The sequence below is a fragment of the Petaurus breviceps genome, unplaced genomic scaffold (genome assembly GCF_028583685.1).
Source record: "Petaurus breviceps papuanus isolate PSGF00001 unplaced genomic scaffold, PetGlider_PUasm1.0 90849, whole genome shotgun sequence".
Classification (NCBI taxonomy): Eukaryota; Metazoa; Chordata; class Mammalia; order Diprotodontia; family Petauridae; genus Petaurus; species Petaurus breviceps.
The window spans coordinates 666,502-693,137 of record NW_027187361.1 but is presented as its reverse complement, the minus strand read 5'-3'; the positions used below and the strand labels follow the sequence as shown (position 1 = coordinate 693,137).

At 37.4% G+C, this 26,636-nt stretch overlaps 1 protein-coding gene across 3 annotated transcripts in view; it reads left to right on the top strand.

Annotated features, from left to right (window-relative positions):
- The window catches only part of TBL1X (transducin beta like 1 X-linked), a 345,971-nt gene that overhangs the window by 58,460 nt on the left and 260,875 nt on the right, over window positions 1–26,636 (top strand). Inside the window, exons 1-2 of one of the 3 annotated variants that reach the window (XM_069072807.1) lie at window positions 10,465–10,564; window positions 18,873–18,946. The gene's annotated coding sequence lies outside the window, so the exon portion shown is untranslated. Of the gene's footprint in view, window positions 1–10,464; window positions 10,565–18,872; window positions 18,947–26,636 lie in introns of those variants that run through there. The other 2 variants (XM_069072809.1, XM_069072808.1) reach the window with 2 other exon arrangements.

Genomic DNA, 26,636 nt, shown 5'->3' with positions numbered 1-26,636 from the left:
GCTTTGAAAAACCCAGATATTGACTGGGTATGGATGTAATGGTTGGACAGTTTGGAAACTGTCTATTTGATCTGTTTCTGTCTTGATAATTCTGTCTGTATGTTCTGAAGTTCGGGGTGCTGATCTTTTTCCCCTGAACTAGGTAAATGATATACATCTGACTGATTAAAGTAAGCTTGTTAACCCATTTTGAGTTGCTTTCCTTTATCAAAGCAGATCCAAGAACCTGTGTGAGCAGCCACCCTAGGGACGCCAGGGTGCTTGCTGCTACAAGAGATTAGGCAGGTAAAACAGTGTGGTTTAGTGGTTAGAGATCTGGTCTCGAAGCCGGACCTCTGACATACTTGCTGTGTGACGATGGTGCAGGTCATTTATCCTTTTATTTCTCCGATTGTGTGATGCTGGGACAAGTTGTTTAATTTTCTAGGCAACTCTCTTAGACTGTTAGTTGTAGAGAAGGCAGGGACCTACTTTTTCCTTACCTCTTTAGTTCTCTATTCCAATAAAATCACAGGGTCTAATCCTTATCCCTAAGGTAGTTGAACAAATAACCAAAATAGAAGATAGAGTATGATGAAATGAATTAACAAATGCTTGTAAAAAGGGAGAAATCATTCCCTGCTGGGGAGAGGTCATGAGAAAGTAGGAATTATGCTTTTCCTTGGAGGATGATAAAGATTGAAACAATCTGTGCAAGGGGAAGTGGGGAGGGAGAAGAAATTCAAAACATAAAGGTGTGGAGATAAGGGAAAATGAAATGCAAAATCAAGTTTTGAGCAAGTAAAACTCACCATGACGACATGTTGCATGATGTGTGCCCATCATGCATTCTGGTCTTAAGTTGTCGATTGCTATTACACAGCACATGTGCTGGCTTTGTGAATAATTTTGTGGGTTTAAGAAAATTTGTGTTCTGATAATTTTCTTTGACTACATCCTTTTGATTTTTTTTACAACAGCCTAGTTTCAAAATTATTTTAAGGAACTGTTGCATGAAAAACAGTGGTAATGTGATTCATTCATTCAATTACCATCTATTAAGTATCTCTTGAGGATAATATGAAGCAGATAAGACACTGCTGCTCTTGCCTTGGTGAAACAACGCCTAATAAGAAGACACAAGCAAATGCCTGTAATGACAGACCTACCCAAGTGCATTGGACAGTTGCAAACCATTGTAGCTCATATAACCTTACATATCCTTATTCCCCGTGTTGTGATTTATGGGATCCTAGGACTCTCAGTTGAAAAGAATTCAATCCCCTCATTTTTCTGATGAGGAAATTTGAGGAGCAAAGAAGTGATTAATTGATGTCCATATTCTACGCTTCCTTAGTGAGTCAGGACTGGAATTCATGACCTTGAACTCCATATCCAGCCCTCTTAATTCTATACCAGCTGCCCTACGGGATAAATAAGAATGCCTGATTGCATAGTATCATAGACTATTTTAGAAACTTGAATAGTTCTCGATCCAGAGTGCTTATGGAAAGATGGAAAATATTTCATTCTCCTAGAAAATACTCTTTGCCATCATGACTCTTGTTTTTACTGAGCCCCACAATGGTCCTGAGCCATTTGCAAATTGAAGAAAGAGGGTGGATGATGTGGGACTCCACTTTTTGATGCTTGATTCCCTGTAGGAGTAGGCAGAAAGACCCAAGAAGTTGGCCCCTCTTTTCAGTACTCTGCATAAGGTTTAATAAGTGTTGCATTGAACAGGAGAATTTTTTCTTAATTAACTAGTTCTTAACAAAGTTCTAAGTTTTGGCTTCAAGATTAGCTTAGAAAAAAGAAAGGAAAATTTTGGTACATCAGGAACTTCAGGATGGGGTGTTGGGACCAAAAATGTTGGGCAGTATAGGAGCTGAAGAGAGGAGAGAAATTGGGTGAGTAGAGAATGAACTTGGTCTACTCTGAAGTTTTGGTTAGGGCTCTCGTCTGCCCCGGCATGCATTTCTCTGAGGCTGTACATTGTAACCCCCTGAGTTGGGAAGTAGGACTAAAATAGAGAGATGGCTTTGGAGCTAGAAAGACCTGGGTTTGCGTCCAATCTTTGTGACCCTGGGCAAATTATTTGTCAGTTTCCTAGGCAACTTTTTTTTTGGAGGGGGGGAAAGATGGGGCAATTGGGGCTAAGTGACTTGCCCAAGGTCACACAGCTAGTAAGTGTTAAGTGTCTGAGACCAAATTTGAACTCAGGTCCTCCTGACTCCAGGGCTGGTGCGCTATACACTGCACCACCTAGCTGCCCCCTGTTTTTATTTTTTTGTCTTTTGGCAACTTTCTTTTTTAAAAAATATTTTTATTAATTTTTTTAAATTTATGGAATAAAACAAGCATTTCCATAAGGGAGTATAGCAAAAAAGATGATTGCACATAAAACCACAAATCCACAATGTACAGCTTGCTATTCCTTTTAAATATACAACAGTTATCATGTACATTTTCTTTTTTTTCCTTTCCTCCCCCCTTCATATGGCTACCATTAGACATAATTAGGTGTGTACACACACACACGAAAAATTATTCCTAAGTGCCTTCTAAGACTTCTAAGGTGGAGAGAAAGTTTGGAAGTGCTTTGGTAGAGGGCTCTTTTTTATCAGTGGAATCTTCAGTCCAGCCCCTATCCCTATTCATCCCAATATTGAGACAGTTCCCTGATTGATTGGCACAGATTTTGTTTCCACTTCTTTGCTAATACAAAGAATACAACTATAAGAAAAAGCAAAGCTCATACATCAGAGTCAATGTTAGCTGCAAAGGATGAATCCTAGGTTCCACTGGGAGGAAAATGGGGTTGATGGCTGGAGATGAGGCAGCATGGTACCTGGAGATTTTAAAATGTTTGCTAAGTGCAAAGCAGGATAAAGCATAATCCTTGAAGATGGGGATTAAAATTTACTTAAGATAGGACAAATATACAAATAATTGCTGTATCTCATTCCCACCCCCTCAACATGGTAATGCATTAGAAAAAACTGTTGTGATATCCAACAGGGAAAATACCCTCCCAATCATTTCTCCAAGTGCAGAAAGCTATTATCCTCAAACTGACTTAACACATCCCAATTGTGATTTGTTTTTGGCTGCATTTTCACAGCTGTTCTCTGTCAAAGTGCATCTTTTAGGAATAGTGGGGAAAAAACACACCACAGGGGAGTATCAGCTTAGAGTGAGAGCGAAGGCTTGTGGTATGGTGGTGCTATTCTAGCTAGGGGGATGAGAACAGATCAAAACAGAGTGAAAGGCCCAGTCAAAAAGCCCTGGCCATCAACTTCGCTGTTCTGGCTTTTACCTCTTTCCCTTGGGAGAGCTGGAGAAAGCTCACTGGGTGAAGTTAACTGTCAGTGATTATCAAGACTTGGTACCCTGAGGCCCGAGGTGATGTTTTACTGTAAACAGAAAATCCAGAGACCTGGATGTTGAACTAAAAATCCAATAATGTGTATATTTTTAAGAGTATTGGACAAGATTAAGGAAACTAGTACAACCCTTGGAATGAGAAAAGAAAATAGTCAGAAATGTTAGCTATAAACGCTTCTCTCTTGTTCCTGAATATTATTACATTCCCTGTGTGTTTAGGACAGAATCAGCTTGGGGAGGAACCCACATTCCTTTAAAATGATAGGGTTGATACTTCAAGAAGTCTTTAAGGATATTGTCCTTTCCTTTTTTTGGGGGAATTTTATTAGTTATGCTGTATCTCTGTCTTAGTAATGACAAGGGTAATGCACAAGCATCTTTGTGTAGATTATATGGTATGTACTAGATGGATGTTCCTTGTTTGTTATATAGCTTTTTTTTAATCTTTCTAGCTGAGTATTTTATTCCTGAAGTAATTTCTTTGACTTTACAGCTGAAGTATTAGCAAGTATGAACTGTAATAGTACCACAAATTATGTTCTTTTTTTTCCAGATTGGGTAGAATAGTGGAGGGAGTAATTGACTACTTTCATTCATGTTTTGAAGAATTTTGTTAATTTCCCCTCTGTGATTTATTCCTTTCCTTTTCAAAATCCACCTGCAGTCTGGAAGCTCTTAGTAACCTGATTTTAAGGACTAGCCAGTACTAATCTTGGAGGTAAAAGATCTGTGTTCGAATCCTATGATCTGACACCTTCCACCCCCTACTTCCCTTACCCTCTTGCCCTGTAGAAGCTCATGTTCTAAGGTAAGACTTTAAAACTAGACAGCAGTGTAGTCTGTATTGTTAACTATGTGACCTTGTGCACTTACTTTAAAATTTGTAGAACGCTTTACGTGTGCTGTCTCATTTGGTCATCACAACAAACATGTCATTAGGCGTTGTTGAGTGGTTTCAGTCCTCTCTGACTCTTCATGACCTCGTTTGGCGTTTTCTTGGTGAGGATATATAGGTTAGGCAGGTAATAGTACTATCCCATTTTACAGGTGGGGAAATTGAGTCTGGGAGAAGTTAAGTGACTTTCCTGTGGTTACATAGCTAAGTGTATGAGGCAGGATTTGAACTTGGGTCTTAGGAACTCCGAGTCTAGCTTGACCACTAAGATGCCGTGTTGTTTTTGGTTGTGTTCAGCTCTTTGTGACCCTATTTGGGTTTTTTTTGGTAAAGATAATAGAGTGGTTTGCCTCTCCAGCTCATTTTGCAGATGAGGAAACTGAGGCAAAGATCACACAGTGAGTAAATGTCCGAGGTCAGATTTGAATTCAGGTCTTCTGACACAAGCCATGGTGCTCTGTCCATTCTGTCACTTAGCTACGTGCTCATACCTAAATGCCTACTGATCACTTAACATTCAAGCATTTTAGTGCCTTTAATAGACCAAGCATTGTGCCAGGGCACGAGGGAATACAAAAACAGAAAGCACAGAAGAAAAACCTTAACCTCTCCCAGTCAGTGAAATGAGGCTTTTGTGCAAGATGACCCCCAGTGTCACGTTCAGGCCAAAATCTGGTGTGTGTGATCTGAATCACTTAACTTTCCTGGGCCTCACTTGCTGCTTCTGTAAAACGAAGGGGTTGAATTAGGTGACCACTGAGCTTACCTTCTACTATGGTGGGGAAAAGCTTACATGTAAATTGATTGGTGCATAGGCTTCTGATTCCTGCCCATCCGTGTTCCTGCCCTTCAGGGAAGCTCTAAAAGTAACTTTTTAGCGCAAACAAGTTTTGCCTCTGGATCAGGCTCATTGCTTAGGGTTTTATTTCAGGACCCCTACAGGACCTGGCTGCCCAACTCAAGCCCCTATAAACTTTTTCAGCTGCCCCCAAGATTGCTGACCTCTTAGCACTTGCTTACTCCGTGGTCCTGGTTGTGATTCCCGAAATCTCAGATGTTGTGCTTTTGATAATCCGGTAATTGCCTTCATCTCCTGTGGTGACCTAGATTTTTGATCTCTTGCCTTATCCTGACAATTTTGAATCCTTGGCCCCTGGACCGTGGCTTTGCTCTCCTCTTGTCTTTGATGTTCTAGGATTCACCATGCCCCAGCATGACCTTGCTGTCTATGTGAGGTCTGAAGCGAGGTCTCATATTAATACTCAGGTGTGATGTCAGACAGGGGAGCGGTGGACAGGTGCGTGGGGGGCGAAGGAGATGGGGAGGGAGTAGGCTGCGACATATAAGTGGTGAGGAATTTTGAAAAACAGGACTGGAGGCTGTAATCCAGGAATTGTATGAAATGAAGAAAAGATGTGATAGTCATGGGGGCAAAAGATGGAGATGGAGGGTGGATGGCCACATTGCTTCACTGGCATCCTCCAGATATCAGGAGAAATCAAAGAAGGCCTCCAGCTCATTGGATGGATCTCCTGTTTCAGACTTTTGGGAAAAACATGGACAAGAGTTGCAAAGGATAGGGACACATGGGTGGGTTGTAAATGGCTTCCCTGGAAGGATCTTCCGAATTGTTTAGTTGTTTAGTGGGTTTGTTTAGTCATATCCTACTTTTTGTGACCCCATATGGGGTTTTCTTGGCAAAGATACTGGAGTGGTTTCTCTCACTTCTACTACTCATTTTACACACAAGTAAAGCAAATGGGTTAAGTGACTTGCCCAGGGTCACACAGCTAGTAAGTATCTGAGGCTGGGTTTGAACTCATGAAAATGAGACTTCCTGATTCCAAGCCCAGTTCTCTATCCATTATGCCACATAAGCAGCCTCCTTCCAAATTGTTTATAAAAATAAAATAGCCCCCGTATCCAAGGAGTTTACATTCTAGTGGGGTTGTAGAACATGTACGTATATAAGTACAAAAATATATATAAAGTAAATTCCAATTAATTTTGAGGGTGGGGAGAATACTAAATTCTAGGGAAGTGGGAACCAGGTACCTGGTGGCACCTGAACTGAACTTTGAGAGGAGGTAGGGATTATAAGTAGAGAAAAGTAGGGAGATAATTCCAGTCACTAGAGGCAGTCTGTGCAAAGACATGGAGGTGGAATATGGAACTCTGTACAGCAAGTAGGTCAGTTGGGCTGGAATGCAGAAGGGGAATATATTATTATGAAATGAATCTAGAAAGACGGGTTGGAGACTCGATTATGAATGGCTTTCCGTACCAAACAAAGGAATTTGTATTTTATCCTAGAGGCAATAGTGAGCCACTGAAGTTTGTTGAGGAAGGAGAGTTGGAAAGCTGGGAATTAGAGGGTGATGTGTGACATGGTTGATATCCAAGTCTCTTTACTCCCCAATTTAACGTTTTTATTTTTTTTTCTGGATTTATTGAAAATATCGGAGAATCTTAAGTATCATGAACACAATTTCCATAATGTTTGACTTTCAGATTATATATAAAGATGGTGGGTTTTTTTTTCTTTTTTTGTATCTTACTATTAATTAGCTAAAGTTCACACGGCTTCAGGTATACTGCTTAGCTGACCTAGTGGACAGAGTATATACTGTATATACTTAACAGTATCACTGAAGACCACCAATATGGATATGGCCATTTTTATTATTAAAATGTTATTTCTTTACTATCGTGAGTATGAAATGGTATAAATTCTTAATTCAAGTGGATGGAAAAAAGTCACATGGAAGTTTTAAAAATCTGACAGGATGTAATTAATTTAAACAAGAAGTAATTTTTTTCCATGTTCTCCTGATTAATCAATTTTCCTGATTTCAAGAGAACATGGTGAAAAAAAGCACCCAGCTTGGTGGGTGGGTGGTCGGGTCATAGCATTGGAGCTGAAACAAATCCAAGGCATCATCTAGTGATTCCTCATTTTTTATTCAAGGAATTTAAGTGACTTGCCCAGGGTCACAGAAATATGAGGTCGGACTCCAAATTCAGGATTTTTGCTAGGATGCCACGTATTACCTCTTGGAATAGGATCTTCAGAATTCTATGGTGTGTTTATAGTACCTTTTAAAAATATATCTGCTCCCTATAGAATCACATGAGGAATATAAATATGATTCTAAATTTTGCAAGTTAAATGGCATAAAAAAGCAGCTGGTTATGATTTCTGTCTGTGTTTTCTGTACAGGAGAGGAAACTGAGGCCATATAGGAAGACTTAGTAGTATGTTCTCTCCAGTGTTAATGACTCTGTATCCTCCCACTTTGATTTTGTTACTGCCCTGCTCTCCATGCTAGCCCTTGGGTTTGGTTATTCTGTGACCTTTGACCTGGCCTATTTGCTGAAATCTTTGTAGTGAGATCGAAACCTCTTTGGGGATTTTTATCTCCTTTGGGCCCTGTTAATTGCCCTCAAATCAGCAGGATTGTACAGACCTTTGACTGCTAATTCCTTTTTGAGGGGGTATTCCCAGCAAAAAAAAAAAATCCTAATGTCTGGGTTCTTTAAAATCATTGACGTTTCTCCTTCTGTAAAGTCTAAAGTAGGGCTGTTCTTAACCTTTTCTGTAATCACTTTGACAGTCTGGTGAAACCTATGAACTCTTTATCAGAAGAATATTTTTAAAGGCATGAAATAAAATGTGTAAAAAACAAAACGTTAAGGAAGCCAATACTGACATAGTTATCAGAATATTTAGAAAAAAAATACTGGTGGATCCCAGGATAAGAACCCTTGGTCTAGGTCTTAATGGCTCTTAGAAAACACCCAAACTTCATTCTGCACACAAATAAGAAGAGATGAGTAGTCCATCCCTTTTAATACCATATTCCAGTAGTCTTGAATGTGTTCTATACACATTGCCAAAAAGCTTTGAATCAAAATGAGATAATAGATGTAAAGGAGCTTTGAAAAGCAGAAAAGACCATGCAAATGTAGGTGATTGTTATTAAAATATTATGAAATGTGCTGCAACATAAGGGAAACTTAGCCTTTACAGAAAAAAAAGGTATTTGTTTCCTCTATCTTTTCAAGGTAGTAAAAGCTCTATACTTTTCAAGTAATGTTGGTGTTAATCCTCAATAGAATAAGTATGTTCTATACAAAATTGTCCTTAAAATTAAATTTCACATATTGAATCTCCTTTTTCATTATTTCCCATGATGAAATCAGATTGTGTTCTTTGAGGAAAAAACTTCTTAGGGGAACGGAGCCAAGGGAATGGTATGTGGAGAAGATGCAGTTGTAGAGAGGGATAGAGGTGAAGCCACAGCTGCAGACACAGACACTTTTCTCTCCCACGCCTCCTTACTTAACACAGTATACCTGTGTGTGGTCATGGTTTTAGTTGTCATTCTGGAAATACTACTGAGTGCCTACTGTGGGACAGCCTGCCAGGGTAGAAAGAGCGTTGTATTTGGAGGCTTAAATTCTGGGTCACCCACCTGTGTGACCACAAGCTAATTGCCTAATTAACTTCTCTCAATTTAAATACGTTCATGTCTGAAATGGGGGATCATTCCTCTTGTATCACCTACTTCCCAGTTCATCTTTTCTTCAGAATAAAATCTCATAGATTGGATTGCCCCACCTATCTGTACTCACCCCCATTTTTAAACTCCTTAGACTTAACCTTGCTGTATTTGTGATCTGATTACTTACTACCTTTTCAATTGTGTTCTTCCCAGGTGAAAATCTAAGTGACAACAATAGTAACGGTGAAAGCAAATGACCACCAGCTTTTACAAAATTGTCAAGCTTGTAAAGCACTTCACATTCATTGTGGTGGACGTTTTACTGGTATCATACCCATTTTATAAATGAAGAAACCTCACTTAACCGATAATTCATACCCCTCGTAAGTCATAGGCCCCTCAGTGAGAAGTTAGTCGTGATGACTTTGCTGAAACTACTGATTTTTGCTATCAAAGCTTTCAGACTCTCCTCACCTTCTTAATCCAAATAATTCTAACTCATTCATCGCCTAGATGAAAGTCCGCAAACCTTTGTTCGTTCAAGTATGTGGTTGTTTTTGAGGTTGATTTTTGCAATAAAGAAGGTGGGGTAGAGGGGTGAGAAGAAAGACCATGTCTAATCTATTGGGAAATTGATTAATTTATACAGCAGAAGGAAAATGGAGCTAAAAGGTTTGCAGAAATGTACAGTGAGCTTAGTATTTTGTCTGTGAGTCTTCTGACTAGGAAAAATAAACTTTAGAAGTTCAAAGAATTATAAATTGTATGCACTGCTTTATATGTATACCTCCCGTTCATCCAATTTTCATTTTCAATTTTACAATGCTTTGTTTTACAAATAGCTGCAAAACCTAATTGTAGCTTCTTAAAATGTAAATTTCACAGTCAAGTTTCTTTGTGTAGAGGGTGATTTTACTCACTCCACCTTGAAATAAATTATTTGTACCCAGGTTGTCCCTATGAAACCATACTTTTTTTTGGAGGGGGGAAGCAGGGCAGTTGGGGTTAAGTGACTTGCCCAAGGTCACACAGCTAGTTTTGTGTTAAGTGTATGAGTTCGGATTTGAACTCAGGTCCTCCTGACTCCAGGGCAGGTGCTCTATTCGCTGCCCCATGAAACTGTACTTTTTTCTGGCATGCTATACAAGTACCTCCTAGAAGGGGAGAAACTCAATAGAGCTGACTTCCAATTTTTTAGGATCTAATTCAGTTTTAGGGATTATTCAGTCACCTTACTTCTCTGTAAGATACAACTATTCCCATAGCACTGCTATCAAAAGTTACATGAAACTAGAAGGTAAAACTCTATTGAGTCCCTTTTATATAGACTATGGCTGTTCTTTGCTAACTCTGAAAAATGGTTAAAATGGGAATCAATCCTTGGAATTAATTTTTTCTTTCATTTATTGATGTTAACCCTGTCTGCTGTCCCCAGAATGATGGAATGCTGGCTGTAACATACATGCATACATACACTCATATAAACATGTGCATGCATGTGCTTATATTGGACTATACAAGCTCCTCATTGGTGATGGGACAGAGAATAGAACAGAGAGGGGTTGTGCATAAGCACACAAGCACTTTGATGATTTCTGCCAAATTTTCATATGAATAGGTTTTCTCTTTTCTATGTAAAAAGCTTTCCCATGTTGGACTTTGTGATTACTCATGTCTTTTACTTCTTTTCTATGCACAGGTATATTGAAGACAGAATAGGAAAAAATAGGCATAAAATAACCTTTCCCAGGCTATTAACTAAAAAAAACCAGGAATACATTTGAAAGTAAGGAAGAAGGTAGGAATGTTTTTTTATGCTACTGTGTTCTTGATGAAACAGATAGTGAGTCTGCTTTCATGCCCAAGTAGGCCCCAGGAAACTGGATTTTGAATATGTTGACAGAAGGTTCTTAGGGAGGTGGGGGTATAAATGATGTGGTCCACTAGCTTTGACTTTTGGTGGGATTGAGCATGGGATTGGTGCCAAGGACTTCTCCCTGGAACTTGAGTGCAGAGAGCTCCTGGTTTAACTCCCTTTACCTGTTAAAAAAAAAAAAGTAATTCACATGATTCAGAGCTATAATAAACGAGTCTGAGTGTATATTTAATTACTGGGTCCCATCTGATAGAACCTTTTAACTCTTAGTTATATGGAACAGATAAAAGTCAAAGCCATCTATGTAAATGGAAAAAAAAATGCCCTTTGGAGTAATTTAATTAATTAATTTAATTAGTCGAATTAATTTAGAAGTGGAGCCAAGTCCTTATGTCAGAAATTTACTTTGCTCAAATAGTTTGGATTTGTTAGAGATCGTTCCAGTTATTCTGTTACTGTTCAGTATTTTAAACATTTCTAGGTATTCTGGTACAAAATTTGGAGTGACATCATTGTATAAAATCCCAGAATTGGAAGGTATTTAGAGGTCATAACCTTAATTCAAAACATAGCTTCTTCTTAGACCTTGTGAAAAGTTTTAGTCTTAAGTTTTAGAGGAAACCTGTATGAACTGATGTAGAGTTAAGAAAACAGACCTGAACAATTTATGTAGGGATTGTTAGCATTGTAAAAAAAAAAACCAACTTTGAAATATTTTAGAATTGTGAATTCAGTAATGAGCGTCTGTGCCAGAGGATGGAAGATGAGGGGCACTATCATAATTTGTTATGTATTACCCAGTTGAAGGACTCCTGTCCCCCCCCCCCCCCCCCCCCCACTCTGTTTCTGGTATTTTGACAACACAGAAAGGCCTGCTATAAACATTTTTACAAATATGGGTCTTTCTCAGTTTTGATCTTTTTTTGGAAATATGTATAATTTTAATGATTTTTTTAGTAATAGTTCTAAATTGCTTTCTAAAATGAATGGACCACTCTATAACCACACTAAGAGTCCAGTCCATTTAGTCCCTCTTTCCCCCATATCCCTTCCAACAACTTGTCATTTTCCTTTTTTATCATCTTTGCCAACCTGATGAATATGAGGTGTAACCTCTGAGTAGTTTTAATTTGTTGGTAGTGATTTTGAACAAATTTTTTCATATAGCTTATAGCTTTTCTTATGAGAACTGTTTGTTCATCTCTTTTGACCATTTATCTATCTGTGATATGACTCTTGTCTGTTTCTCTCTCTCTCTCATATATATTTTGGCTATCAGAGTTTAATCACAGAAATTTACATGATTTTTTTTCCTCCTCTAATAATTACTGCATTCATCCTGTTTCTACCAAAAAAGCAAAAACCCTTTTCATTTTTATATAATAGTAAATCATGAAAAGTTCCCTTTTATCCCTTATGATCTTTTCTCTCCCTTGTTTGGTCAAGAACTCTTGGCCCCTATCCATAAGTGTAAAAGGTATTTCCTTCCTAATTGCCCAACCAATTTTTCCCAGAAGCCTCCCCAATCCCCTCTTATTTCTAATGCCTTTCTTCTGTTATTTCCTATTTATCCTGTGTATAACTTGCTTTGTATATATGTGTATGTTTGCATGTTGTCTCTCCCCTTGTTTTTTTTTTTTTTTAAGCAATCGGGGTTAAGTAACTTGCTCAAGGTTACAAGGCCAGTTATTTCTGGGTGTGGTGCTGAGTGTCTGAGCCCGGGATTTGATCTCCAGGTCGTCCCAACACTGGAGCCGGTGCTCTTATTTGCTGTGCTACCTGGCCGCCCCCTCCCCTTGTTTTGTTGACAGGGACTGTCTTTTGCTTTTGTATCTGCAAAGCTTAACACAGTGCCTAACAAGTGGTAGGCCCTTAATAAATGTTCATCTATTGATGTTGTGTGATATGTTGGTCTAAACCTAATTTCTACCAGACTGCTTTTCAGTTTTTCCAACAGTTTTTGTTGAATAGGTAGTTAGTCCTTACTCTAAGACTTGGAGGGAAGAGATCTTTGAGTTTATAGAATACTGTATTACCATGTTTGATTACTTCTGAGTCTTGTGAAACCAGTCTTCCATTGATCAACCTTGAAGATTTATTAACTAGTATTAGTTTTTATGATTGCTATTTTACTAGACCTTCTTTCTTCTTAGTTTTATCATTATTTCTTTTGAATTCTTAACCTTCTCTTCTGCCAAATAAATTTTCTCCCTAGTTCTAAAACCTTATAGTTTGACAGTGAATTTGTACATTAATCCATGGGCCCAACCATAAGGAGTTAATATATATTTATCATAACTTCAGAATTGTATTGGATCATTGTGTTGCTGAGAATAGCTGTCATTCACAGTTGATCATAGTACATATTATATATATATAACATATAAAAATATAATTATATATACGTACATAGTATATCTTGCTCTTACTGTATACAGTGTTCTCTTAGTTCTGCTAATTTCACTTTCTATCAATTCATGGAAGTCTTCAAAAGATTTTCTGAAACCATCCTGCTCATCATTTATTAGTACAATAGTATTCCATCACAGTCATATACCACAACTTGTTCATCCATCCTCTAGTTAATAAGTATACCCTTAATTTCCAATCTTTTGCCTCACGAAAAGAGCTGCTATAAATATTTTTTTTACTTACAGATCTTTTACTTTGATCTCTTTGTGGTACAATACAGTAGTATTACTGGGTCAGAGGGTATGCACAGTTTAATAGTCCTTTGAGTTTAGTTTTTTCATGGAAAAAAAATCCCTATTCTCACAAATCTTTAACTCAAATTTATAATTTCTTTCAATTATGAAATTAAAAAAATTAAAACAAAACATTATTTTGAAAAAAACTCCATAGGTCTCCTAAGACTGACTAAGATATTTGTGACCCACAAAAAAGGAACTCTGAGTCTACAACCGTGAAAAACAATAAGCACATTAGTAAAGTTTCTTTCCCTTTTTACTCATTTTTCCAAAGTTGATTGTTTAATCAACTTTGTTAATACTTTCTGCCTTGATTGACTTGTAAGCACTGCGTTCCCTGGGGTGAAATATACCTGTGAAATGAAAACATAAAATGCAAATAGCGTCTGTTTGTTGACTAATTCTTGAAGTTAGCTTTGGGAATATTTCCAGGATCCTAATTTCTTTGGTATTGGTACTTGCTAATTGTTTTTTATTTGTTAGCCTCATTAGTTCTTGTTCTGATTTATCATAATCTTAAAATATGTAAATATATGAATTTGGTAGTCTAATGAAGAAGGGGAAAAGGAACTACACATTTATTAAACTCCTACTGTGTGCTAGATTCTATACTAATACTTTGCTAAATTTTATCCTATTTAATCTGAATCATAGAGATATCTTGAATTTATTTACATTTGTTTTAAAATGTGTTCATCAAATAGTCAATGAAATTGAAAGCCACGCAGTTGACCTTTCTAGATGTGGGGGTAAGTAGGACATTTTTTTGCATGTGTCCCTGCAAAAGAAACTGAAATATGAACACTATATAAACATATGGTATTTGGGAATTTTGAGCATGAATTTGAAGATAAATAATGCATTTTGTAATTATATTTAAAATCTTGTTTAATGCGCAGTGCAAATTGTGGAGAGGTGGGACTTTTCAAGATTCAAAACAGATTGTTTAGGGTTCTTTTCAAATACCCTGTGATGCATTTAGTCATCTATAAACTGGAAAACTAATTAGTACCATAGCATAAGAATTATTTATGCTCTTGTGAAATATTAGGCTTTACAGCTGTGCAAATTTATTTAATAACTTTTCACTTAAAAATTAGCTGTATATGTGAGAAAAAATTACTAATCCCACTCTATTTGATGCATTCATTGTCTTTAATCCTTAAGATATTTTCCTTAATAAAGATTACATAAACCTTATTTAGAACTATGAAGCAGTATTGAAGCTTAATTATAAAACAGTTTAGAAGGATAAATAGTCATTTGGAAATCATACCTCAGTGGATCTGTGATCTCTTTGTGGGTGGTCCTTCCTCCAGTGATGAAGATTGCAATCCATCTATGTCCTATCAATTTGTACAACTCTTGTCCATGTCTCCTGGTAAATCCTCAAGGGGGAAGAGCAGTGGGATCTGTCCCATATGCTGGGAAACTTTTTTCTGTTTGTCTTGACATCTTATGGATACCAATAGAATAAGTCCAGGTCCTGCTTAGTTCAAGCAAGGAATCCCCTGAAAATTTGCACTGCACATTTCCATTGGGCTGGAACCACTTACCATATTCTACATAATTATAATTTTGAATAAGTGTGAATATGAATAATGCGACTACTTCAGGGGATTAATTATTTGTACTAAAGGGACCTCGCAGTATGCCAACTATCTACCATTTTTTGCTACATGGTCCACACACATTTTTTCCCCCATGGTCCACACACCATTTTTTCCCCCTTCTATCTAGTTCTGTGATGATATAACTTCCTCTCTCATCCTCAGTTGATTGTTTAAAAAAGAAGGAAAGGAAGAAAAGTTTTATTATTGATTTTTTTTTTAACATCATAGTCATTTTCTGATATCACCTTCTTCCTTAACCATAGGGGACTCATACGTTATAATAAAAAAGTACTAATAAGTAAAGGCAGTTTGACCATGTCTGATACCACATGCCTTATTCTGCCCCTGTATTTCAACATTTCATTCCAGAAAAGATGGAGATACGTACCATCGCCAGCTCTCTGAGTTAAGAATGATCATGTTATTAATCTGAATTCTTACAAGATATGATAACTTGTTAAAATTCTATCTGTAATAGCTAGGATTCCCTCAGTGAGACTTAAGTCTAGCTAAATAAGTTAATTATGTCATGGAATTGATTGACTCATACTATTATTTTGTCATTTTATGAGTCTGACATACTAAATTTGCATGTAGCAAATGTTCTTTAAATAGGAACTCTGATCTGTAAAATTCACTTTATTTCCTCATGGAATTTGTATAGCCTCTTAGTTTTGGTAAAGAGATTATTCATAATTTTATGCCACTGAGTATCTGATACAGAGAACATGATGGATTCATTAGTTGCACAAAAGAAATGATCACTAAAACAGTGTGCATGTCAACAATAGTGTGTATACATTTATTTTGCAAGTATTATTGGCAAGAAATGTATGCATTTGCAAACCTTGAGGTTCTGCCAAGAATAAATATTATTTATAACTAATATATCATTGAAATGCAAAAGTAGTTGGCATTAGTGGCTTGTCATTCCTATTATTTTGGATTGCTTTAATTTTATGGTTCTGGCTTTACATTGTAAAAGTTACAAACGTAATACAAATTCATGCTTATTCATTATCTAGCTCTAAAAGGGGTGAGAATGGGGAAAGAGAGTGGAGGAGATTAAATGATAGTAGATGACTGAGTGAGCTAAAGCAGCAGCAGTAGAAAGGGTCTATAAAGAATTCTGCCTATTGATCTTTTTCTAAGTGAGAGCTGTGTCCTTCGATATTCATTACCTTAAAGGGAGCTAGTTGACTTCCTTCTTTAAAAATGTAGTAAATGAGCCCTTACAGCAATGAAAACAATTAGTGTAAGGCCATATATTAAGTGTAGTGTATATGTATGTGTGTGTGTGTGTATAGTGTACCATATAATGTACGCATAGAGATTTGCTTTTTTTAAAAAATAGATTATTCTGATATGTTGTACTGTGTTCTCTTTTGCCTCTTCTCAGAAGCACTATATATTTCAGGGGTTCAGGATACTGTATTCTATCTACCACCAAAGGTCCATGTTAGCACCTGAGAACACACATAAAAAGTCCCTTTTTGGTAGGAGTTTATAAACTAAATGGGAAGACACTTCCTCCCCCCCCCCCCCCACCTCAAAAGGAAGGGATAACTCAGGGAAATGATGATGGTGAAGTCAAAACCAGGTAGAGCAGCTGGTGGGAAAGGACGAGTTGGCTGGGCTCGATAAAGGAAGGCTTTGGGAGGAGTTTTTCGTTCCACACTCTAGCCCTGTTAGAGGCAACTGAGGTTACTGATGAAATGTGAGTACCAATGATGAAGGCAGTCTCCATGGTGATGAGCTCCCTGGGGGCGTGAGGGGTGGGTAGAGATGATGGTGGTGAAATTGAAACCAGGAAGAGCATATGATGGGAAACTTTAATATCTGCTCCTTCAAGCATCAGTTACCAGTCTTAGTGCTTAATCTGGTCAGATGCGGGGCTGAGATGGCAAAATTAATGTTTTTTAATGAATTGGGCAGAGCCCTAAAAGCAAATGAGACTTTCCTGCCACATTGTAGAGGATTTCGAAAATATGTTTCAAATTTGTTTTTGTGATAGTTCTGTATGGAATTCTCAACGATGGCAGGGATTATGATTCTAGATATGTACAGCACTGCTTTACTAAATATAATTCTTCATAAAATACCAGGCAAATCCTCTTTTGCTCACTGAAAGTTCTCATTCTGCTTACCTTGGGGATATTTTTCTCTAACTAAATTTTATAATCTTAGTTTATACCTCACAACTTCATATATATATATATATATATATATAATATTTAACCATATGCAAATGCTATTCATTGAGGAATAGCTGTATTGTTTTCTAAAGATAGGGCATTTATTATTACCTATGTGTGTACATATATACATATATATACATACACATTGCATTTTATTTATGTATATGTTAGTTATGGAGGAGAATGAAATTATAGCAAGTACCAACACTGTTCTTCCCCCTGGGCTCCAAAAAGTTACTAGTTCAGTGACAATTGCTGCAAACCCCCCAGTTAATACAGTTCCTAACATTTAGGCAGAAATTGAGCTATCTTCCTTAAATTTACATTTGTATCTATCTCTAATCAATTTCTGGCCTTTTTGTGGCTGAGGTAAAAGTCAGATTACTAGAAACATTTGGGCAACAGAAAATCAGATTATACTATTGTCTCTATGGATAGAGGGATAGAAAAAATCCAGAGAAAATTGGGAACTTGCCTTCATTTACTCCTGAGTAAATGAAAGGATATATAAAATGTAATTCTTTTTACCTAATTAATAATATTCTATCAGTGCCTGCAGATTTTTGGTCCTTTAAAAGTAAATATTAGGGGCAGCTAGGTGGTGCAGTGGATAGAGCACCAGCCCTGGAGTCAGGAGGACCTGAGATCAAATCCGGCCTCAGACACTTAACACAAAAATACTAGCCATGTGACCTTGGGCAAGTCACTTAACCCCGATTGCCCTCCAAAAAAACAAACAAAAAAAAAAGTAAATATTAACTGTATTGGCTTTATGTGCTGGAAACTCAAAATTTCATGGATGAGTTTGGCTGATTGAAAACAAACAAAAACAGCAGACCTTTCTTGGGCTCCCCTTCAGTTCTTGCAGAGGACTGCCTCTGAATGTCGGTGTCAGCCCAGATCATGTGCTCTGAGATTCCTGTAGAGATACTCTCTGAAATACCATCTTTCTTCCCCCCATCACAGTCTTACCATCTCGTTCTTCTTTTGCTTGGTTTTACTGGGGATTCTGGTTCTTGGGTCAGCTCTGTGTGACTGGATTCCTTCTTGTTCACTTCCAGACCTTTGGAATATCTTCCCACTGTATCCCACACCCCCCCTGAAAATTATGTCATAATAAAGAATAGAAAAAAGTTATCTTAAACTAAACAACATATCAGAAAAATCACACAGTATTTTCAGTGTTCCATGCTCATTGTCTCCTACTTCTGCCAAGTGTGTGTAGGGGATGAGGGAGGCAGAATCTTCCCTGATCTCTCATGTGGAGCCAGGCTTGTTCATTATTCAGTTTTAATTGTTTTGTTGTTCATTTACCTGCTACAATCGTGTCTATTGTTTTCCTGGTTCTAGTTGATATGTGTGATATGTGTTTCCTTGCTTCATTCTATTGATCCTGTCCATTGTTTCTTAAAGCACAACAATATTTTATTATGTGTTCTGACTACAGCTTGTTTAGTATTTCCCCAATTAATGGATATGTACTTTTGCTACCACAAAAAGTTCTGCTATATTGTCATTATATATTTTAAAAGGGGGCCTGCATTTTTAAGAACAAGATATGGTGGTGGTTCTACTTGATAGGCTAAGAGTTTTACAGTGAATCTAGATTCTTCATAAAAATGAAATTCAGAATTTTTCTGATTGTGGGGTAGTTGTGAATTTGTTTTAAGCCATTGTACTAAAACTTTGTTTTTCTTCTTTCTATTGGCAGGTAATTGAAGATAGAAAACTGGCCTAAAAGCAAAATCCAGAGAAAATTGGGAACTTGCCTTCATTTGCTTCTGAGTAAGTGAAATGATATAGAAAACGGAATTCTTTTTACCTAATTAATATCCTGTTAGTGCTTGCAGATTTTTGGTCCTTTAAAAATAAATATTAGCTGTATTGACTTTATGTACTGGAAACTATGAAGATTACTCAAAATTTCTTGGATGAGTCTGCTGATTGAAAACAAACAAAAGTATCATATAGTATATATCTCCATTAGTTCTTCATAATAAACTCCTTTTATGGGCTTTTAAATACCAGTATAAAAAAAGAAGAAAGGCGGTAGTTGGAAAATAACATGTGTATTTCATTTGAACTGCTTTTTAAAAATGAGCTTTCCCCATATCAATGATAGATATTTCTCTGTGTTCAGATGGCTCATAATAACTTTATTTTGATTTTTACTTGTCTTTGAATCACACTTGAACTTTTTCTTGGGTTTGGTGGGCAGGGTGGAATTTTTCAGGTTAGAAATATTATGTTAAATATTTTTAGAGTCTGGAACCCTGCTTAAATTAACTTTAGGAAAGCAAGAAACAAAAATTGCAGAGGTTTTCTCCTGAGGACTAGCAATAGAATCTTGCCTCTCATTTGTCATATAGGTTGATATATATTCTGGTCTTTTCCTGAATCCAAGGACATCATCTCAAAAACACTCAGGCTTTCCAGAAATGGAATCAATGGATAGCCACAATTCATTGATCACCTATTGTGAGCATAACCTAGGGAACCATAGGTAACACAAAGAAATATATGATTTAGTCTTTATAATCAAGAGCTTACAATCAAGTTGGTCCTATAAAAACAAAAACAAAAAGCTAAATAAATAAATTATCAAATAGTTTGATTCAGTATCAGATTAATGACATAGACATAAAGTATTTCAGGAAAGGAAGACTTCAGTGTCGATAGAAGACAATAAAAGTTATAGGTACAGATGACACTGAAGAAATAGGACTCATTGAGTCAGTTATTAAGGATGTTTAGCCTTTTTTGGAGTGGAAGAAAAGAGAAGGATTCTGGGAATGGTGAATTGACAGTACCCATAGAGAGCTAGTAATGAGTTTCTTTTTAGTCCAGGAAGGAGAACTCTCGCTAGAGTAGAAGGTTAATGAATAAGTATTGGAAAAGTACAAGAAATAAGGTGGGATAAGTAGATTGAGGACAGATTAATAGAGGCATTGAATGTCGTGGGAGTTTATATTTTATTTTATTGTCAGTGAACATTTTTAAGTTAGTGAATTGAAGAGTGACACAAAAATAGTATTTTAGGAAAGTTAATTTGGCAGTGGTTTGTAGGATGTTTGGAAGGCAGACTCTAGGAGCAGAGAACAGTTGGACTTAAAATAATTCAGGCACTAGGGACTAGGATCATGACAGGGAGAATGGAAGTGACAGGACATATGTGACAAAAACTAGGAAAGGAATTAGCAGGACTCAGTGAGTAAAGGCTCTGGACGAACTGGGGAAAAGGAGCGGTCAAAGATGTTTTCTAAGCCTGGATGTCTGAGAATAGTGGTACCTTTGACAGTAGAGGAGTTGATGGCTGGGGGGGTGACACATCTAGTTTTGAAAGGGATGAGATATGGATTCTAAACCTTCTTCAGTGGAAGTGTTTGATCTTCTTATGTTAATGTAGTGAATAGACTATGAGCAGGCATTTTCATTGGCCCCTTTTTTTCCTTTCAAGGAATTCTAGCCCATGTTTCATGCATGCTTATGAATTGAGCTATATAGGATAGGTTGGAGGGGTGACCTATACTCTAGCCAAAAGAGGAATCTAGTAGCAGTTCAGTTGTTTTTTAGTAGTATCTGACTTTTTGTGACCCCATTTGGGGTTTTCTTGGCAAAGATCTGGAGTGGTTTGCTATTTCATTTTACAGATGAGGAAACTGAGGCAAAAAGGGTTAAGTGACTCACCCTGGATCACACAGCATAGCTTAAAAAGTGTCTGAGGTCAGATTTGAACTCAAGAAGATGCATCTTGTTATTCTGTATACACTTGTACTACCTCGCTGCTGTCTCTGGCAATAGAGGGTAAACTTTCAAAGAAAGGAGTGAACTGGGACATGTGCAATACTTGCTTTAGAAGAAATAAAAACATACAAATAAAAGAAGGCTGAATCTTTGTTCTGAGATCTTACTGTTTTGGAGAGTCCTTATTAAGATGGAATGTAAAATTTATTTATAAGTTTTATATAGGTACTTAGGACAAAATTGGAGTAAAAATTAAAAGATTGACTGGATCAGTCCTATATAGAGGTTGCCAGAGTAAGCATATTTTATCCCATCAATATAATTTTATATATCTATATATATAAAGTATATATAAACACACATATGTGTTCATTTAGGAATTGCTGTTTTTAACACTTGTCATTCAGTTGAATGGGATTATTGATAAATATGAAGTATGATTGCCAAGTTCTAATCTAGACAATTAGATAGAAGCACTGATTGCAGTTGTTTTCTATCCATGTTGGCTTCGGTGTTTAGGGAAGGAGTTTACTCGTGTCATACTAAACACTCCTACTGCAAAAGACCAGTTGTTAAAAAGTGAATTGAGGAAAAAGCAAAATTTTCCATTTATATCAGCATTCTTATGCAGCACCAAAAAGTACAGGCCAAACCCAGCCTGATTAAGATCAGGTAGTATCCCTTAGCCATATCATCCTTTCCAAAGGTGAGTGGAAGAGCCTTCCATGGTTGACTAAAGGATGGCCCTAGGAGATCTTGAGAAGATGGTTTAGATGCAATTCTGATGCTGCTTCTGTTGTAGTGAGTTGCTTAAGCTGACCTGTTTGGAGGAGGCATTTCCCTTGGGCCAAACAGATAAAACAACCAAATTCTATGTGAGAACTAACAACTTCCAAATAATGGTATTGATCAAAAAATCAAAGAGTTGAAGACAAACTTACAATGTTTTTCTCAAGAGGAATGCTTATGCTTCCAAGGATTCCAGTTTTATGACAGAGTAGAAGTAGGTTCAAGTTAACGAGGCGCTCTTCAATAGGATAAGAAATCTCTTGAGGTCTTTTCAGCTTTCAGGTGATTAAAGTAATACCTAGGAATCCATCAGGTACTCAGACATTTTCCTGCCCTGTGTGTCTCAGTAAAGAATCACCTGTGCTCTGGGAAACTCTAGTGACTTTTTTAAAGAGGCACAGTCATTTTAACACTTACTTTATTCAACTGCTAATGAAAGATGAAGCACTCTTGTTTTGACCAATGGCTTTATTTTCTTGACATTAAAAAGAAGACTTTGGGGACTAGATTCAAAGAATTCTAAGCGTTGGAAAGGGCTACCTTGTCAAACCTGGAGCCAATACACAAAATTCCATTTATGATATTCTTGACAAGTGCATTTGGGTTAAAAAACTTAAGTTATTCAAGCAAAGGATGGGGGAGGTGTGATTAGACAACAATTCATTTTGGGGGGAAAAAGATCTGAGAGTTTTAAACGCCTTCAGGCTCAGTATGAATCAACAGTGTGATGTAGCAGCCAAAAATGCTATGTATTCTTGGGCTGCATTGTTAAAAGCATGGTATCCAATACTACTTGTGATGATACGTGACTCTGAGTCATAGAACACTATATTCTCCTAAGGATGAACATTTGGTGTAGAATGATACCTGATGTGGTATGAGTTGATTGCAACTTATTGCCAGTGTTGACTTGTGCCCAAGGAATAGCCCAAAAATCGAAATCAGGAAATATTTTTGGTTGGAAAAGGAAACGGATGGGTCGTATAAAGAAAATGACAGTGCTGTAAATATACAGAGAACTACAATCATATCTCGAGAATGTTAAAAGACCAAGGAGAAGGCCATCCTCACATTGGAGAGATCTTCTCTGGAGGATTTCTGGGAGAGCATGAAGGATCATCTAAAATGCGGAAGTATGTCTACGTTGTGATCTGCTCTGTTGGGGGCTGTTAGCTCCTTTGAAGTCTAGTGTTCATGATAAACTATTGTTGTAGTTGTGGATTGGCTAAACTATTCTGTACAAGAATTTGGAACTGAGCTAGAAAAGGGACCTCTCCGTTCCTACACGTGGTTCTTATTCAGTCATTCAGACTCCAGGGATCATAGCATGCCAGGCCCTTCACTCCTCCACCTTCTCTAGAAGGTTATCCAGGTTCATGTTTGTAACTTCCATGTCTCTGTTTATCCCCCTCATCCTCTGCTGTCCCCCTTTCCTTTTGCCTTCAATCCTTCCCAGCATCAGGGTCTTTTCCGGTGAGTACTGTCTTCGCCAAAGTATTTAAGCTTCACTTTCAGTATTTGTCCTTTCAATGAAGAGTCTGGATTCATTTCCTACGCTTTGACCCAACCCTAAACCATTACTAAGCACTTACCCTAAGGAGGCTGGAGACAGAGGGAGAGGTTGCTGTGTATGCCAGAATATTCAAAGCCTCACATTTTGTGGCATCGAAAACAAAACATTGCAAACAGAGTTTGCGCCTGTCACTTAGAAAATCATACAAATTGTGATACAGAAACACTGTGGACTATTCCAGTCACTTTTACAAAACTTAAAGACATTAGAATTTAGAACAGTTCAGTTCAGAACTGATTCAGATGCCAGAAAAGTGATAATAAAGCAGACTTTTCTCTCTTAGCAGAGATACAGCGGACTTGGGTGAAGAGTGAGCTGTACGTTGTCAGACATGGCCAGCATGTCCGCAGGCTCAAGAACCAGCTGTTCTTTGTAGTAGGAGGGAGTTCTATGAGGACATTATAGTTATATAGCACAAGGCAACAGTAAAATATTTTTAATGTTTATTGTCCACAGCGAGGGAGGAGATAGTCATGTTGTACTCTCTCTAATCAGACCACAGTTTAGGAGGGTCATTGAGAAATTAGAGTCCACAGAGGTGGGTAACTAGGATGGTTAGAGATCACACCAAAAGAATTGGTTGAAGGAATTGGAGCTCTATAGTCTAGAAAAGAGAGAAGGCTTCGTGCGGGCCATCAAATAGTGGTGTTTAACCCTGTTTGAAGGGCTTCTATCCAGAAGAGAGATTCAGTTTGTTCTCCTGAACCTCAGAGGGGCAGAACTAGGTTTTGACTTGGTATAAGGAGAGACTTTCTAAAATTAGAGCTTCCCAAAAGTGGAATGGGGAATGGGTAATGGTTTACCATTCATTGAAGGAATTCAGGCATGGGCTTGATGTCCACTTGTCAGTAATCTCATAGAGGGAATTCCTGTTTGTTTTCGTTAGGTTGACCTCTGAAATCTTTTATAGCTTTGAGATTCTGTAATTCCTGGTTGTCCAGCCTCTGCACAAAAGCCTCCACTGATTGAGAAATCACTACTCCCTGAAGCAGCCTGTTCCATTTTTGGATAGCTTCACTTGTTAGGGAGTTTCTCCTTATGCTGAGCCAAAATCAATTTTCCTGTAATTTCAATCCATTGGTCTGAGATCCTAGACCAAGAAAAACAAATCTGATCCCTCTTTTACATGACAGCCTTTCAAATATTTGAAGACCTCCCCCACAAAGTCTTTTCTTCTCCTTGATAAATATTCTCAGTTCCTTTAACTGTCATTATATTGCAAAAATCTGGGTTTCCTAACTCTCCTGATGACTTACTCTTTAAACAAAATTGCTCTCAGTTCTCAATGAATATTCCCCCTTCTACTCTCCCCTACTTAAAAAAAAATTAAAACCAGATGATATGATGACCATTTCTGTCAGTTTGTTCCTCATTGTGAACCCATAGTATAATAACATTTTACTAAGTGGATACGAAGGCAGTAGCAGGTAAAATCCTCAACTTGTAGTCAGGAAGACATAGGTGCAGACCTTTCCCCTCCGTCCAGTAACACACACCACACACACACACACACACACACACACACACACACTCCCTCAATAGTTCTGTAACTCTGGTCCGTATCTTGCCCATCTGTGGGAGTTGGGTCAATAATGTCTGAAGATCTTTTCCAGTTATGAATCTGTGATCTTACGGTTTGACGAACCTCTGGAAGTTCGTGACTTTATTGCTATCCTTTCTAAAATGCAGACCCCCAAACTAGACATGATAGTCTAGATACAGCCCCTCCCCAAGAAAGACTGTGGTGGGATTGTCATCCAGCTTGCTCTGGCCTCTCCACACCTAGTAATGTTGGCTAAGATCAAAGCAGCTTTTTTTGGCTATCGCATCACCCCGGCTGACTCATAGTGAGCTTTACAGTAAAACACCAAGGTCTTTTCACTTTAACATCCCACTATAACCGGCATGTGGCATAGCCATGATTTACTTATTTTACTATTTCTCTTATCTTTTTTTCATTACATGTTGAGACAGTTCTCAGTGATCTTTTTGTGGGTTTATAGTAAAGCAGTGACTTCAAGTTAAAGGTGTGTTTGTTTGCTTTCTTTAATGACAGATCTGACCTTTTTGTCATTTCATTAAGTCAAAACATAATATTTAGCATGCCCCAAATTTTTGGTATGCTTATACTCTATGACAGGAGTTCTTAATCTTGGGTCCAAGGATAGGTTTCAGGGGATCTTCTCTTGGATGAGAAAAAAAAATTATATCTTTTCACCAAAGAAAGTGAAATTTAGCATTTTTCATCAATTACATAAAACCTTTATTCTGAGAGTTGATAGATTTTTACCAGACTTTTACCAAAGGATGGGGGATATAAGACATAAAAAAGGTTAAGAACTCTATAGGCATATATCACATCAGGTTGTCCAACCAACATTATTTTTGCTGTAGAATCTTTAATAAGGGAAGGGAAGGAGACAAGCATTTGTTAAGCTCCTACTGTGTGCCCGGCATTACACTAAGTGATTTACAAATTTCATCTCACTTGGTACTAATATAGCAGCTCTCAAATGTTTCGGTCTCAGGACCTTTCTTTTACATTCTTAAAGACTCCAAAGAACTTTTTGTTTATGTGGGTTATATCTGTTGATAAAATTAAAACTGGTAAAATCTAAAAATATTGTCATTTAAAAGAATAAATGTTACATTATAAAAACAATAACATTTTAATGAAAAATAACTATATTTTCCAAAACAAATAAAAATAGAAGAGTAACATTGCTTTATATATTTCTGAAAATATCTTTAATGTCTGACTTATTAGACAATAGCTGGATTTTTATATCTGGTTCTGCAGTCCTTCTGGTATGATGTTCTTTTGATTAGAGTATATATAAAGAAAACCCAGTCTCACACAGATAATGTGGTTGGAAAAGAGAAGAAGATTTACATAGGCAAATAACAAAATTAGTATTACTATACTATTTACTATAGTCTTGACCTCTCAGACCCCCCGAAAGGGTCTTGGGAACCACACTTTGTGAACCATTGCTTTAAAACATTATTAAAAAAAACTGAAGGTAAATTGTTTGAAACATTGACATGTAATGGTTCTAGATGGTGGCAAGCTTAACAGCCTGTCTGTCCCTTTGGGGAACTCTTCCATTTCTTGATTGGTGGGAAGTGTTAAGTCCAACTAATCAGAAAATGGTAGCTGTACCTGACTGGGGCAACTACAGTTGAATGAAAAGTATGTCCCCCAAGAGGAAAGTAACTCTCTTTTCCCCCCTGCCACCCCGCAACGTGTTTTGCTCATTTTCTGTAGTTTACAGCCTGTTAGATGATACTAGCACCTGGGGGCCAGATCATGCAGAGAAAGTACCAGTTAGATGGATGCTTCTGCTTGCTGCCTTCTCTTCCTTGAGG